The sequence below is a fragment of the Urocitellus parryii genome, chromosome 8, assembly GCF_045843805.1.
Source record: "Urocitellus parryii isolate mUroPar1 chromosome 8, mUroPar1.hap1, whole genome shotgun sequence".
NCBI lineage: Eukaryota > Metazoa > Chordata > Mammalia > Rodentia > Sciuridae > Urocitellus > Urocitellus parryii.
The window spans coordinates 154471233-154488374 of NC_135538.1; the positions used below are offsets into that span (position 1 = coordinate 154471233).

General features: G+C 37.3%; 1 pseudogene; it reads left to right on the forward strand.

Moving 5' to 3' along the window:
• Window positions 1-15916: 15916 nt before the first annotated feature.
• LOC144256513 (growth arrest-specific protein 7 pseudogene) lies at window positions 15917-16811 on the forward strand (annotated as a pseudogene).
• Window positions 16812-17142: the final 331 nt, after the last annotated feature.

A 17142-nucleotide genomic window follows, 5' to 3' on the forward strand; every position in this document is an offset into this window, starting at 1 on the left:
AAATTATTGATGAGCAAAATTATTCAAACTATCTAAAAGCAACAAGAACACTAGCTATTTTTAAGATTTGTTTAATAGTGTTTTGTTGTTTTTGTTGTTCGATAGTGTTTTTCAATTACACTAAATGGTGTCTGATAGACCCAACCTTTCTTAAAATTGGGCATCTCGCCATAAAACCATGAAAAGATAATTTTGGCTTTAGTATAAATTACTGCAAATTCTGAACCTACTTGGAATGCCTGCCCGTGCCCTGAACTCACCCAGGTCCGGTTTTCCCTGACCAGATAACAACCCTTTCCTAAACCTTAGTGACGCCTCATAAATTCTGGCCTTCCCTGGCCGGACAATGACCCTCTCTGAGTCTCTAAGATCTCCATAAATTCTGATGCCGGGGCCAGCAAAATGTAAACTTGTGTTATGCTCCTCAGAGTGTTGTTATCTGTAACCCCCCCTTTGTGTAACTTTTTGGGCTATAAAACTGGGCCACAAAGAAGCCTCGGGGCTGTCTTGTTCCCGCCGTTTTGGGAGGGAAAGGCAGCCCGGCCGGTCGAAATAATAAGCTTGCTTTAATTTGATTTTAATTGGAGTCAGTGGTCTTTTCTTGTGTCGTGGTCTAACAGTGTCAAGAGGTCTTTAAAATATATGTGGGCTAGGGTTGTAGATCAGTGGTAGTGCACTCGCTGCTCATGTGTGAGGCACTGGGTTCAATCCACAGTACCACATATAAATAGATAGATAGATAGATAAATAATAATAAATAAATAAATGTTTAAAATGTATAAGCAATAGGGCTGAAGACAACATTTTTAACTTGTACTTGCACATGCCAGGCTTCCTTAGATTAGAAAATCTTAAGCAGCTGAAAGAATGAACACTGACAGCAAGGAGCAAGTTAACCAATCATAAACCTCAAAAAGAGAAGTGTGCAAAATCTAAATTCATAAAAGACAAGTGTAAATTCCATATTAAAAAATAGTATAATCCTGAAATCTTTTAGACAAGCAGAACATCTGTTTAAAAGAGAGAGATGTCTTTTCATAGTAAGACCGTAAAGTGGATCACATTCAGATGCATACCACACATAAAGATTAACATGGAAAAACTATTTAGGTGAGGGGAACTGGGAGAGTATAGGGTTTGGAAACCAAGGCACATGAGATTTTCAAGCTCAAATGTAATAGAGAAAAAATTTCCATATAGCCACATTGGTATCAGGAGATTTAAAAAAAAATAGAAAGAATTAATTTTGCTCAACAAAAGAAGAGATGTTCATGAATTAAAGTTGCTATCTTGGTGAGGTAGTGTACTCTTGTCACTTTCCATGTTCAAGCAGGACATGTATTGCTATCTCTGAGAGGTATCACAAAGCAACTCCTTTATTAATTCAAGGGGGTATAAGTTCTCCAAATGATTTCAAAGTACACATGTATCTCTATGATTTTTTTCCATTAATAAATGACAAATTAGCCTTTGTGGAAGTGCAGACAAGGTACATTCCCAAAGAACATGCTACAAAAGTTACAGACTGCCAAAAAATTGTTCATAGGTGTTAGCTATGTTATTTCTTGACACAATTTTATTAGAGTGTGCATATGTAGTAAAAACAGATTAAGCAGACTCACAAGTAAACGTTTGTGGTGACTGTGAGAGAAACTAGACATTCTTTCTAATTTGAAATTATCAATTTTAAAAAAATTATTTTACTAGATAAGTTTTTGTAAACAAATCTTGATATATTCAATAAATTAGAAAAAAGACAATCTTATGAGAATAAAATGTAAAAATTAGAAAACACAGTTTTATAATGTCTATCTTTTGAATCATCAACAAACAAGAATTTATAAAGTATACACAATTTTTTCCCAGGATATCTAGGGACTTAGCTTTATTGATGAAATAATTGAAAGCAATTACTATAAAATACTGTGCTATTGGCACTTATATGAAAATATAGTTTAGATATTAAACCAAATAATTGTATACTGGAAGCTCACTGAATACAAGTGTCAGGGCTATAGGAGTCCAAGTTTAGTTCACTAACACTCCTTTGTCTTTTAGCTTGAGAAACATAAAACCAAAACATCTCACATTATCTTTCTTGCTAGAATTCACAGTGGTACTGCACTGGCTAGTTCTTACCTAACTGATAGACATAATATTATTGTCGGAATTACTGCTTGTGAAAAAAAAATAATAAGATTGCTAGTGCTAATCTTGTTTATTTAAGTGAGTTCTTAGAATCTGACAATGCATTAACCCCATAAAATTGGCCCAAAGGAACCATTTTCTGTTTTAAAATGGTAAATATTAAAACACCAAAAGACAACTTAGATATGATTGGTCTTTAAGCTTTATTAAGTTAGGAAAAATGACAGGGTAATTTTTATGATTTGCACCTGTCAAAAACAGAGTCTTTACTATTGCAGTTCACAACGATCAGGAGATTCTCCCTCAGGCTATGGCCACTGTTGAAAAGACTAACACAAATGTGTGTCACCAAGGATTTGATTTGTAGTAAGAAAATCTCTTAAGAAACCCACATTGGGCTGGGGATGTGGCTCAAGCGGTAGCGCGCTCGCCTGGCATGCGTGCGGCCCGGGTTCGATCCTCAGCACCACATACCAACAAAGATGTTGTGTCCGCCGAGAACTAAAAATAAATATTAAAGATTCTCTCTTTCTCTCTCTCCTCTCTCACTCTCTCTTTAAAAAAGAAAAAAAGAAACCCACATTTATGATAGACCACACTGCAAGTGTTCAAATCTAAAGTTGAAAGTAGATTATATCTACCCAGTAAGGTCTGTATTATCCTAAGTCTTTTGTCTTTAAGATACTCCTCCTGTATCACAAATTGTGCTAGAGACACAATCTTAAAAGTGTTTATGCTACCTATAAAACAGATTTTCCTTAAAATTGCCACAAATAGTCCATCATCAAGAAGTCTGAAAATTGTTGAGACATTTCAAGTGTCACTCAGGATTTTAAAAAAGAGAAAACAAACTTGGACTTTAAATGCATAAATAAAAAAATAAAATAGCCTTTCTGTTCAAGTTTTGAAGTAAGTGAAATGTTTTGTATTTTATCTTTCACTAACATAGCAGCACCATCTTATCTATAGCATCAATAAAGAGCTACAGATAAGCAGAACCTACACTAGGTTTAGAAAAAGACCATAAAAAGCCTTTATATTTTTCTTTGCTTGCTCAATTCCTGCAACACATTTTTAATACAATCAAGTACACTTTATATTGACATTTCAGTCTTGGAGAACGTACCCAATACTTTAATAAAAATCACCAAATATGTATTAGACATATCACAGAAAATAATGATAAACATTAAAAACCAACACTGGTGTTATAAAATGTACATACAAAATTATTTATATCAATTGTGAAGAATCCTATATTCAAAATATTTAATGTTTACGAATTATTTTACAGGCAAATTTCCAGTAGATCATGACTTTTCAAGCAGTCAGAATTTATTTCATTACAATGCAAAGAGTTTAGGTAAAGAAATTTTTTTAACCTATGTTTGGCAGCCAAACAGTTGTGAGAGCACTTACACTACTTGAGTTGGTAATCTAACTTAGTCTTTATAATTTTTGAGTGAAATTTTATGTTAATACCAATTTTGCATGTAGGATGTTTATAAAATATAAAGAAATACTGATAGGAACATGTTAAATATGATGTTTTTATTTCATGCCAAGTGAGGCAATGAACTATGATCTAAAATAGTCAAAAACTACACTATATATATATATATATATATATATATATATATATATATATATATATATATTGTTTGTTTTTTTAAGTTAATTTAAACTCCCCAAGCAAGTGTTTCCCTTTATTTAATATTTTCTCTTGGTGTATATGTACTTAACAATAAGTATTAAAATATTTGTAAAGAAATTAAAAAATGTAGAACTTAAAAATATATAGGTTGATTTGAATCAAATAGTTTAGCCTCCCATCAACACTTCTAACATATTTTTCCATAAAACAAAAACAAAAGCTACCTATGTGTACCACCAATGATCAATATTTGACATTGTAAGACCTGTGGTATTTTCTAGATTTTATCTTCTAAATCAGTTCACTAATTTGACCAGGTCAAAGAGGTAAATACTTAAAAGGAAGAAAGTGATTCACTGAAAATGTTTTATTACATTGTATCTGGACTTGTGGATAGTATGAATTAATAAAATATGGGCATATATTTAACCATCCCTAAAAACTAACAAATCAGCTGCTATTGGAGATGTGATTTGCAACTTTTGGACAGTATGAATACTAGAAACATTTATAACCATTATGAATTCGAACCTGCAGATTTTAGTAGATTTTGTTTATGATAAAGTCGCCTCTGGTAAATCTTTAGTGATTTCTCACCAGCCATGATTCCTAAAGTCAGCAAACATATGCTATTTTATCAAATAATGCGAAAGAGTTCAATTAACTTGTCCACCTCCATTAACTTGTCACCCTTGTTAATTTATGCTTTTGACAAAACATCTTTTAAATATCAGATATAGCTAGGTATTTTTTCCAAATATAGTCTAAATTTTTACTTTATAAAAAAGTACTTAACACCTATAACAAATAAAATAACCTATAGTATCAAAAAGGAATATGAAAAATAATCTGAAAATAATTCTGAAATGTCCTCATTTTTTTTTCAGTGCTTTCCAGGGAATAAGTTCTTTTGAACCGAAAGCATAAATACACTTCCTCAGCAGCTGAAAGCCTTTCAAAGAACCATATAGATATCATTGTGTATCTGAATCTCACATAAAACAAAAACAAGTTAAAACTGGCAACTCACAAGACCAAAAATTTACATAAAGCAGGAAAAATTCTTGCATTTTTTCCATCTGGAAAATATTTTAAAGTGAACACTTTCTCCCCCCCCCACCTCTCTCTCTCTCTCTCTCTCTCTCTCTCTCTCTCTCTCTCTCTCTCTATATATATATATATATATATATATATATATATATATGAGATTTTTATATATTTTTTTTACTCAAAAGATTTTCTTGCACCAATTTTGTTTTTTAAAAAGTGCCAGCTTTCCTTCACTCTTTCATCTACCAAAATAAAAGGATTGTGACTAGTAGTTTAAAAGAATGTTTTGTTATATCTCATAAAATTTGTTTTTAAAGCTACACTTTATGAATTTGACAAGATTTTGTAAAATTCTAAAAAATCTTGGATAGACTTCTCAATGCATCTCAGTATATTTTTACTTAACATACATTTCTAAAATAGTAACATATAGAATATTTTTTTCCATCTGCTGCAGATAAATAATTGTTCAAAGTATAATTTGCAAGAATTTGAACTTGGTTAAAAGATGCAATATCAAACTTATTAATATTGACATACAACTACAATATAAAAGTCTTGATTGAAAGACTCATTTTCTGACCAATATGTTAACTCTGAATGTTTCAAAATTACCAAAAATACTATAGAAGACAGTTCATGTATAACACACCACCAACATCAATCATCAGACTTTAAGGCATTACACAAAATAAATCAGGTTTTGGATAAATAGAATTTTTTTTTAAATCCCATGTTAAATATTAAAGTTTCCTAATGCAATCTCTTAGCTGTACCTTGTGCTTTTTTACATTAGTATTTAGATTAGAATTAAGCTATTTAAGTGAACATAAACTATAGAAAAGGAAAACAATGGTAAAATGTGGGCATGCCAATCTCTTTCAATGTTAGCAAGCATGAGGATTTTCTAATCTTGTAGGCAGCAGAGTGCCTTCTCAGGTTCAAACCGACCCCGGTCCCAAATTGACAGAACAACCGCTTTTGTTCCCTCCAAATTTCCTTCTTTCAACTCCTCTAGCAAAAACATTTCCTATAGCACTTAAAATATTTTCCTCCTTTAGCAAGGAGCTTTAGAACCAGGTCATCCACTACTGCCACTCACTTGACTGAGCATCAGGTAATTAGTGTAGCCCTTACCTGGCAGGTGAGCTCCAGGTGGCCTTCACACAGGTACTGTGTGCCTTGTCAAAAATGCTGAGGTCATGTGCTCCACCATCTCTTGGTCATGTTCAGCTAGCCACTGTCCTTCCTGCTGGAAGCCACACCTCTGTGCATCACCTGTCTTTACAGAGGCGCTACTACCACCTTTGCAAACCAAAGAAGAACTCAGAATCCAAGATGGCACCAACTTGCCCCTATGTGCACACTCCCAGCTCCAAGAGTGCTCTGAGAGCAGGCAGCTGTGGCCTCATGTCATATGCTGCCTCTGGGCAGTGGCTGCAGCACCTTCCCAAATGGAAGCACTCAGGGCTGGGAAGAGCATGCTCTGGCTCTTTCTGTTCACACCTTTACCCCACACTCTGCTCTCTGCCTTTTTTTTACTTCTCTATTCTGTGTCTTTTATTTTGTATTCCCTTTATCTTGGGCTGAAAACTTGCAAGATGCAAACATAGCTGCAATGTGGCACCAGGCTGAGTGATGGCGGCACTGACACGGGAAGGGTAATACACAGTGACCACACAAGCACACACACAGTCATAGCCTTATTCACTCCCACGAACTCACGTATCATACAAGTACAGACTCACAAAAACTGTTCATGCACACAGATACACATACATACAATACCTAGATATACACTTGGACATCTCCAGACAGGTGCACACACATTCTCATATGCACATACTCCAGTCACATATACTCATGCACACACAGCCATATTCATGGACCCACACATTCACAGTCCAGACATGGAAATGCTATCCTTAGTCTCCACAACCGTAAACATCCCCAACCTCTACAGGGACCTGGACTGAGCTATGAATCCAGAGGCCTGAATAAGCTCGAGGTTGGCCCAAGGGAGAGTGCAAGCAAAAACCTGCCATCTTCCTGTCATAGAAAGCCAGGGGTGAGGAGACCCATACGCCAAAGGAGCAGTCCATACCCTCTGGCCTGGAACGCCAAGTGAAGGGGCCCTCAGACTCCTAGAGTTGTCTCCCAGGAATGAAAATGTTGGGTTGTGGGAGGAAGTCTTCATGGCCCCAAATTGAGCCTCTCCTTTTTGCTGAAGGCTGGGCTCCCTTGGGCATCCCCTTTCCACATCACCCCCCACAACAGGCCTTCCTGTCCCCAGGAGCTTGACACTCCTTTAAGATCTCCTCACTGAGACCTGTACCTCCACAAAATGGGACCCCACCCAGACACCGCAAGGTATGCCCCCACCTGAGGGATCCTCATGCTGCAGCTACCCCTACACACTCTTAAAACACCAGAGGTACCGCTTACCTCCAGCCCCGCAACCCCGGGACTCACAGTCACACTTCCAGCAGAGAAAGACGCCCACCCTGGGTCAGACCTCCTCCAATGTGGCGACTCCCTTCGCCCAAGAGGACCTCCCCAGAAGCTGCAGTCCTCCGACCCATGGTGCCTGCACCTTTCCCCAGGGGCTCCCAGCTTGGGTCCTTGGGCTGGGTCCCCTGGGGGCGGCTCTGAGCTCTGGAGGCAGCAGCTCCTGCCTTCCAGCTGCAACAGCCTTGGCTCCTGCCCTCCGACATCTCTGGTCCTCTGCTGGCGGCACTGTGGGATCCTGAATTCTGGACGCCACCAACCAGGTGATGTTGGGTCCCGCGCTCTGGTGGCAGCGTCATTGGCTCCTACACTCCAGCAGCAAAGTCGCCTCCTGCATTGGAGCGAATTCAAGGCTTTGGGGGCCCTGGCAGCAGGTGGCGGCGGCTCCCGCACTCCAATGCTTGCGTGCTCTGGTGGCTCCCTTTTCCTGGCGGCGGCGGCTTTAGCTCCTGCTCCGCAGCGGTACCTGTGCTCCAAGGGCTCCCGTGCTCCAGCTTTGTCTTAGACACATGGCCGCTCCTTCTGGGATGCAGCGGTAGCTACTCTGGCTCCTCCAGCTGCTCCAGCTCTTCTAGCTACTCTGGCTCCATTTTGGCTGCTCCTTCTGGGTGGCAGCCGCGGCTCCTCCCCCGGCTCCTCCCCTCCACCTCCTCTCCTCCACCTCCCCCCCCCACCTCTCCTCCACCTCCCCCCCACCTCCTCCCCCCCTCCTCCTCCCCCCTCCCCCCCCACCCCCCAGCTGCAGCGTGGACTGGGGCTGTTGGATAAGCACAAGTTCTCTGCCCTGGCTTCTGCTTTTCCCTCAGGGGGCGTGGGGCCATGAGCAATTCTTAAGTTTCCACCAATGTCCAAACCCTTGTTAGCATAAACATGAACCAACAGCATTATACATACCACTAGCTGAGCACACTCAACTGGAGAATTGTTGTGAAATGCTTGGAGGTTGTTTGCATCTTGTAAATTCAGAAGCTGGGACTCCTGGGGAAAAAAGTTGGTGGTGAGCTTCTGTGGTCTGCTGGAATGCCAGTGAGTAGAGTCTCCTATCAAGAGCACCTTGGCTGCTGAGGCCTGCCACTTACTAGGAACCCACTCGCCAAGAGAAGCAGAAAATTCAACTTTCACTTACAGGGACTTTTTAGTATGCTTGTTCATATAAATCAATATTAATGAGGTTATTTTTATATATGATTTCACACATTAATTATTAAAAGTTAAAAATAGTTAATAATTAGACACATTTAACTAATTAAAACAAATTTTTAAAACTGAGACATAATCAGTACATGGGGGCACATTCCTATACTCCCAGTTATCAGGAGGCTGAGCAAGGTGGATTGCAAGTTCAAGTTCAAGCTCAGACCCTGTCTCAAGATTATAAAAGGGCTGGATATTTACCTCATTGGTAGAATGCCTGTCTAGCATGTGTGAGACTTGGGTTTAATTCCCAGCCCTGTGAAATTGAGAATACACACACACACACAAAGACAGAGAAATGCAAGAATTAAATTTGACTTTAAGTTTTAAATTTAACTTTAAGTTTTCAAGGCTGACTTTTCTTAGTTTTCTTAATAAATACATTATATTATTTTGGTGATCATATTTTAGTAGATTGTATGTGTTAATTGCATAAACTATACTTACAGACCATTAATCTATTTTCATATTAATACAGCATGATTTATATTTAACGTTAAGGTAAAAGAATGGAATTCTAGTGCAAATTGGGGGCTATGGGAAGAAGGCACTTAGAAGTGGACTATTGGTATGTTTTGCCTTTTATAACCCAGTCTTATAAACCATCCACTCTTCTTTCACAACTTACTGTTCTTTAGAAGTGAATCACTAAATCTACTATGCATTCTTGAGAGAAAAGCTAGAAATTCTCTCAGTGTATAAATGTCAACAACAGGTTGCTAGAAGACCTTTTAGGAAAGGATTTATTGACGTAATCACCTTCCAGAGGCAGGGGGAACTCAGAACACTTGCTTAGTTTTAAACTAAGAATGGTACATATATCCAAGTGGCTTTTGAAGAGATAGGAGGCATTCTGAGATGTTGGGTATAAAGAACTTTATCCAGCAATTTTAGGAAAAAATTATAAAACAGTGATCTCATGTAATGGAAAGGAGACCAGTTACAAAGCCATTGCAGAAAGTAGTGATGGCACTTTGGATTACAGCAGTGAACATTATGGGAACAAAAGTCAGAGGATAATGTATGTCTTGGAAAGAAAAAGTGACCTGCAAATGTAAATGTTAGAGACAGGCCAAGAAAAATAGAATACAACATGTTCATAAAAATCGGAAGCAATTCTAGCATAAATGTTAAATACAGAAGAAAGAAAGCAGATTTAAACAATTTCCAAAGCTAATGAAACATTGGAAACTTAAGAATGCAAATACAAAGAATATTAACTGAAGCCATGGGACAAAACTGGATAACAGAGAACAGTTGTAAATCTAAAACATTGTTTCATTTACTTTTACTTACTCCTCTGTTTTAAAATGGGTGAGGATGAGATTTCATTGAATAAGCTTGAATTCACTTTGGAAGAGCTATATTGTGGAGAATGCAGAGGAAGCGTTGTTTATTGGGCTGACTACTGATACTGACAGAAAGTTGGAAAGACAAGATGCAGGTTAATGGGACATGATTTGTTGTGGAAGAAAACCTGCTCAAGAATATTGCACAAATTACTAATTTAGAGAAAAAAAAAACAGTGAACATTAGAATTCCTGCATATGTCAAGAAATAAGCTACATCTACAGGAGATTTTTTTTCTTTTCTCTTACTTGACTCTGGTATTATTATCTACACAAAAATGAAATCATTTCTTGACTTCCCTCTGCCTTGGTTCTATAAGGCAGGAGTAAGAAAAATAGGGATGCTGTATTTTAAATGACCTAATTAATGGAAAACACTTAGGTTGATCCCTGACACATAGAACTTCTCTATAATCATTAGTCAATATATAATATCAAAGAAAATAACTCTACAAGACCAAGGCATTCTGAGCATAGAAATAAAAGCAAAGCAAAACAAAACAGTCTGGCTACAGGACCACATCTGCATTAAAAGTATATTAGTAGAGAAGCATTGGGTCTAACCTCTGTAGAAATATTACTTATCAGAAAAATTTAAAGAAGTTGGACATTACCCGAATACTAGAAAAAATGTAGAACCACTTTCTTGAGATTAAAATATTTTAAAACATATTCCTAAATACAGTGTACAGTAATGAACATATGGGTAGTTTTCTAAATTTTCCAAATATTACCATAGCTTACAATAACATGTATTTTGTAATACTATAGATGTTAATATTAAATTTATTTTTCAAAATGTCATCGAAAAAATATAGTTGGAAATTTCTATTGCCATCAGTTCTTATTTGAATGATTTGATGGATAACATATTTTCTTGGTTCCCAATTGACACATTTTTTAAGATATTTTATCCTTTGATGTCAATTTTTCAGGAAAAAAAGCAGGGGAATGAAGAAAACAATGAATACAACAGAAAAAAATATTAGGATAATACTGTTGATTATCTGATGTTAGAGGTGTCCCAAATTCAAAAGTGTTAAGGTGAAAAACAAAACAAGAATGGGACATGTATAGTAAACAGAATTTTTTTTTAAATTTATGTAGGGTTAGTGTGAATTTCATAGTGTCTGTGGCATCATTGTAGATTTAATTCTCAATTACAAATGAGAGAGAAAGGTGGGGGACAAAGAGAGAGAGAGAGGGTCACACTTGGAGGATTATTTCCATTTCCCCAAATTATTACGATTATTCCCAAATCCCTCTGTCACTGAATATTATATTCCACAATCCAAACAATCAACTGAAAGCTAAAGGGTTAGCTTTTATTTTACTTTCCATCTCACATACTATATCCAAATAATGACAAGTTAAAAAACAAAACAAAACAAAACAAAACAAAACTTTCACTTCCTGAATCACCCCAGAGTCCAGTATTTTCTTTATCTCTTTCAGAACCATCAGCACTTCTCTCTCAGCTTTGCAACAGCTTCCTACTGCTGAGTTGGGGAACTTTCCTCCTCTCTGGTTTGTTCTATCTGTTTAAGTGGAAATATTTATGTGATTCTATTTTTCCTCATCTCAGTCTCATCCTATAATCGCCCTGCTTCAAGGACTCTAGCATGGTGTCCTCACTGGGCTCCTGCCTACTGAATTCTCCAGCCTCCTCAACTCCACACATTTTCTCTAGCTCTTTATTGCAGGTATGCTGACTTCAATCCCTGACATCTATCCTTATTCATTTTCTCCCGAGGCCTTTAAGGTTGCTTTTCCCTCTCAATGGAATGTCCTTCCTGCCCCTCTTTTCCAAAAGTTCTTCCTCATCTATGAAGTCTTAATTTCTTTGCATTTTTTCTAGTAAGTTCTTTTTTATCTTTCTGACTTCATTTATTCTATGCTGTAACTGACACTGAGCATTCTTCATTAATATTCTTATTAAAAGTATAACTTGACAGTTGTTTGTACATTTGTATCATTAACAATTAATAAAATTTTACTAAGAGACTGTTTAGTCTTTAACTGTGGGTGTTAGATGTTAGCATCAACTTTAATATGTGGCATCATATCCAAAGCATCTAGCAGTGTTGGCCATGTACTAATAACATTCTCTATAGTAGTCTGATCAGATAAATAAAACATTGAATGATTTAGGATAATAAAATGTGATATAGTAACTTAGGATTATTAAAATACTGTATTTATGGAGAACGTTATAACATTTAATATCTTAATTATAATCCTATATGTCGTTTGAAGTACAGTCAGTCCTGAATACCTTCAGGTTATATACGAGTAGATTCAGTCAATGATGAGTTTGAAGAAATCTTAAAATAAATGCAATCATCACTACGCATGTACATACCTTTATTCTAGACACTAGTTCCTAAACAATATTGAACATCCCAATAAAATATAACATTCCAATAAAATGTATCGGGATGTTATGATTAATGTAAAAATGACTGAAAGTATACTGGAGGATGTGCACTAAGTCATATAAACATATAACACTATTGTACATAAGGACCTGGAAATTCAGCAGATTTTTCTGTGTATGGGGGAGATGGGCTTGGAGCCACCCTTCCATGAATACAAAGGGACAACCATACACTAAAACACAAGGAAAGGTGGCTGTTTTCCCATAAGGAAGACCATAATTGATAACAGAATAAATAAAACTGTACATCATTTATTTATTTAGGATGCTTAAGCCAAAATCTGGCATTTTCAACCATGATTCTCAAATATTAACAGAGGTCATGAAAAGACTCAGCAAAAATTTAATTGAAAAATGTATCATAAAAGTATTTGTATCTGTAATTTGGTGAAATCCCTAACTGATTTTCATTATTTGCATGTCTTTCTGTTCCTCTTTACATTTTCACTTAAAAACTTATATTCATATAGTCCCTATTAGCAAACTCTATTTACGTTGGTATCCAAAATCTCAACAATAATTTCTTCTCTTTTTCAATGTTCTCTTTCAATCTAGTTCCAAAATTTTTGAAGTCCACACTCCTGCCTCTCCTCCCCCTCCTGCCTCTCCTCCCCCTCCTCTTCCTCTTCATTTTTTAGAAAGCATAATGCTATGCCCTCTTGGTGAAGATAAGTACTTAGTAAAAGATGAGGCTTAAAAAATGTGACTAGATATTTTTAAAATTATTTGAAGAACACTGAATAGAGGTTGTATCTCTGAATAGTTATTTTATGCACTTACAAATCTTTCAGTCTTTCACAAGTATTCATGAGTTTGGATCACAACCAGAAATTAGATATTGAAGATTACTTTCTTTGAAAGGAATTTGAGCAGAATTATGAATGAAGAAGAAACTTGTCTTTGCTGGATAACAAATTGGCTGTAACCATACTATAGTTTTTTCCCATCTCTTGTTATATAATACAAAATTATTTTTAAAAACTTTTATGTATTATGCTTAAATAATTAGATTTAGATTTAATTGTAATTAATTAGATTTAATTCTTTTAAAATATTCTATTTTTTAGCTACAGATGGTCACAACGTCTTTATTTTACTCTATGTAGTGTTGAGTATTGAACCCAATGCCTCACGCGTGCTAGGAGAGCACTTTACCTCTGAGCCACAACCTCAGCTCAATTTAATTCTATTAATAATAAAGAATGTCATAATTATAGAGATTGAGTTAAAGGAAAGGAGAATCAAGAATTAATTTGAAATTTTTTTGAAAAAAAAAAACTTTGGTCATTCAGTAAGGGGATTCAAGGGGTAGGTAGCTTTCAAACACTGTTACAGCTCTGGAACAATAGTCAATACATTTCCTATTATGGTTCCTCAAAAACTTCAAATTACTCATAATAAGTGCATTAGTATATGACAGAGAAAACTCTCAAGAACTCCAGGAGGCTCCACCTCATATGGCTGTAGCTTCTGTGTTTCTTCATTTCAAAGTGAACTCAGATGGTGTCAGGAAAACTCAGAGCAGTGTAACCCTGGATGCACCTCCAAGTAAACCTGATGCCTTACCATGAGTGGAGGGAGAGTGCGAAGCTGGCTTGTCACCAGTGAGGACAAACACTCCAACCTCGAAGTTCTGCTTCACTTCAGTAATGAATGAGTTTCTTTCTTTTACCAAGACATTCACAAGAATTACAGTTAAGTGTTAAGTAAACTTCTATTCCAATTTTGTTTGGCTTTTTAAAAGCAGCTTGTAATCCTGATAGAGTTGCCATAATTTTGATCTTATGACGTAATTTGTGATTATTGTGTTTATTTAATTTGAATCCTATTTTGTAAAATCAATCCTTTAATATAAAAGAAAAAGAAGCCATAACACAATATTTAACCAATGATTTTATTATCATATTGGAAGTGAAAATTAGAGTTTAAAAAACTACAAAACATGATATAAAAATTGACTAAATAAGCTCTATATTACCAGGAAAATATATTTCACTTTCAAGGTCAATCTTGAAAGTTGATGCATATTTTTAACCATTAAAGTTATATTTACAGGGTCTAGGGTTGTGGCTCAGTGATAGAGAACATGCCTAGAATGTGTGAGGCACTGGGTTCAATTCTCAACATTGCACATAAGTGAATAAAATAAAGATCCATCAACAACTAATAATTTTTAAAATATTTTTATGAATTATATTAATAATAAATTAATGATAAATGCATGATGTATTTAGTGTAAAGCATAGTGTTTCTGCTGTATATATTTTAGATACATATAATGAATAGAAAAATAATCACAAACAAAATTTACTGATTTAGAAACACTAAATAAAAAATCAAAAAAAAATTTTAAATGGGCATATTGAAAGGAAATGGAGATCCCACCATACAAAACAATCGAATCCTTCTTTTCCCAAATTCCAGTGAGCTTTTGGAAGGTTCCTGCCTTTTGAGAAGAATGTTGCATTTGTCTAAAATACATTCTTCCTCCTTCCCTTCATGCCTTCCTTTGTGATTTTCTTAATGTATTCAGATTTTTATAATATTATATATGAGAGTGGATTCACTGTTACATTTTTATTTAGTTTCTATTCAGATGAACGATTTACTAGGTGAAGCCTTTAGACTTTGGAATAGCCTTGCCTGTAATTACCACCTGTTCCAGTAAAAAGACTTTTATTTGTAAAGGTAGAGCTCATATTTGTACTCCAATCCCATTTTCCCATATTGGTGCTTTTGTATGTCTGCCTTTCCCCATCAACTTGCTTAATATTTTAGGTTCATAGTTTTCCAGGATTCTGGAATTTGATCTATTGCATTAACTTGCTTTCTAGTGACTGGCTCCTTTTGTCCTTGATGACTTTCTTGATTTGTCCCATGGCTTGCCTTACCCTTGATCTTCAATTTTCACATTCCTCACTGTCTTGCTTTGAGTACAGGGTGCTGTGCAGCCCAATCCTTTATGTTCTTGACTCATTCAAAATCTACTTTTTTGCCCAGAGTTCATCCATTGTCCTTGGTTGGTGAGCCTTCTGGGTCCTGCAGTGTGGCAGAGCTTGCAGAAACCGGAGCCTAGATCTGCCAGTTTCTGGAAACCTTCAGGGACACTTCAAATCTACAGAGTAGAAACTATCCTGCCTCAGATCCACATGGCTAGATGGAAAGACACACAAACAAAATGAAAAAACAAGGGAATAAAGTGCTCCAAACAAACCAAGCTTCTCCCATAAGAGAATCCATCAAAGAAATGTCAGAGAAGGAGTTCAGGATGTATTTAGTAAAACTGTTCTACAATGTAAAGAATAATATAAGAGAGCAGGCACAGGAGTTAAGCAGTAAAATAACAGATTCGCTTCAGAAGATGAAAGATCACTTCTGTAAAGATATATTAGAGGTCCTGAAAAGAAATAAAGAAGAAATCCTTGAAGTGAAGGAATCACTAAACCAACTTAAAAGTTCAATGGAAAGTATCACCAACAGACAAGACCATTTGGAAGATAGAACCTCAGGCAATGAAGACAAAATATATAATCTTGAAAATATAATCTTGAAAATAAAATTGACTCCACAGAGAAGATGATAAATTGCATGACATTTCCTCACCCAGACACCATGCCTGAATAGCAACTGCTAAAGCCAACTGAGTGGAGCTACTGTGACTACTTCTGGGCTGAAAAGAAGGATCCCCAAGGCAATGGCAAGTTGGCTGGGTTCGAACTGCTGCTCCAAAAGCAACTGAAAGGCAAACAAATGCAGAAAGATATGTCTGACTTCACCCAAGAGGGGATAAGGATTGAAGAGGAATATGCAAAGAACTTGGCTAAGCTCTCTCAGAACTCCTTGGCTGCACAAGAGGAAGGCTCCTTGGGAGAAACCTGGGCCCAGGTGAAGAAGAGTCTGGCAGTTCTCTCAAGTTCTCTGCCAAGCTTCACAGCAAGGTAGAGAAGCCGCTAATGAACTTTCGTGAGAACTTCAAGAAAGACATGAAAAAGTGTGACCACCATATCACTGACCTCCACAAACAGCTCGCGAGCCTCTACACGTCAGTGGAGAAGGCCCAGAAAGCCCTCACAGAGTGGCAGAGAGACCTAGAGATGAAGACCCAGCAGCTGGAGATCAAGCTGAGCAGCAAGACAGAGGAGGACATCAAGAAGGCATGGAGAAAGTCCACACAGGCTGGCGATGACCTCATGTGCTGTGTGGGCCTCTACAACCAGGCCCAGTCCAAGTGATTTGAAGAGATGGTGACCACCACTTTGGAGCTGGAGCGGCTGGAGGTGGAGAGGGTGGAGATGATCTGGCAACATCTGTGTCAGTACACACAGCTGCAGCATGAGACAGACATGTTCAACCAAAGCACAGTCGAGCCTGTGGACCAACTGCTTCGAAAAGTGGACCCGACCAAAGACAGAGAGCCGTGGGTCAGAGAGCACAAAACGGCAACATTCGCCCCGTGGACATGGAGATCTAGACACGCCTGTGCGGCCCCGGGGTCCTGCCCAGGAGAGGGGCTGGGGGTCCCATGGAGAGGGGGTGGGGGCTCCCGCTGAATGAAGCTGCCCTCCCACCCACTCTCCTGTCCACTGAGGAGAGAGGAGAGGGCTGGCAATTCCAGAAGGGTGATCTGGATGGCCCCGCTGGGGAATCCCAAATATTCCCAGGCCAAGAAGACAGACCTGCAATCCCGCCCTTGTCTCCAAGACTGAAGACCCCCAAACCCCGTGCTGTGCTTGCTGCTCTCAGAACAAACTGCGGCTGGAACTTTGTGGTCCCTGCTGAGTTCCATAGGGGTGGTCGTCACA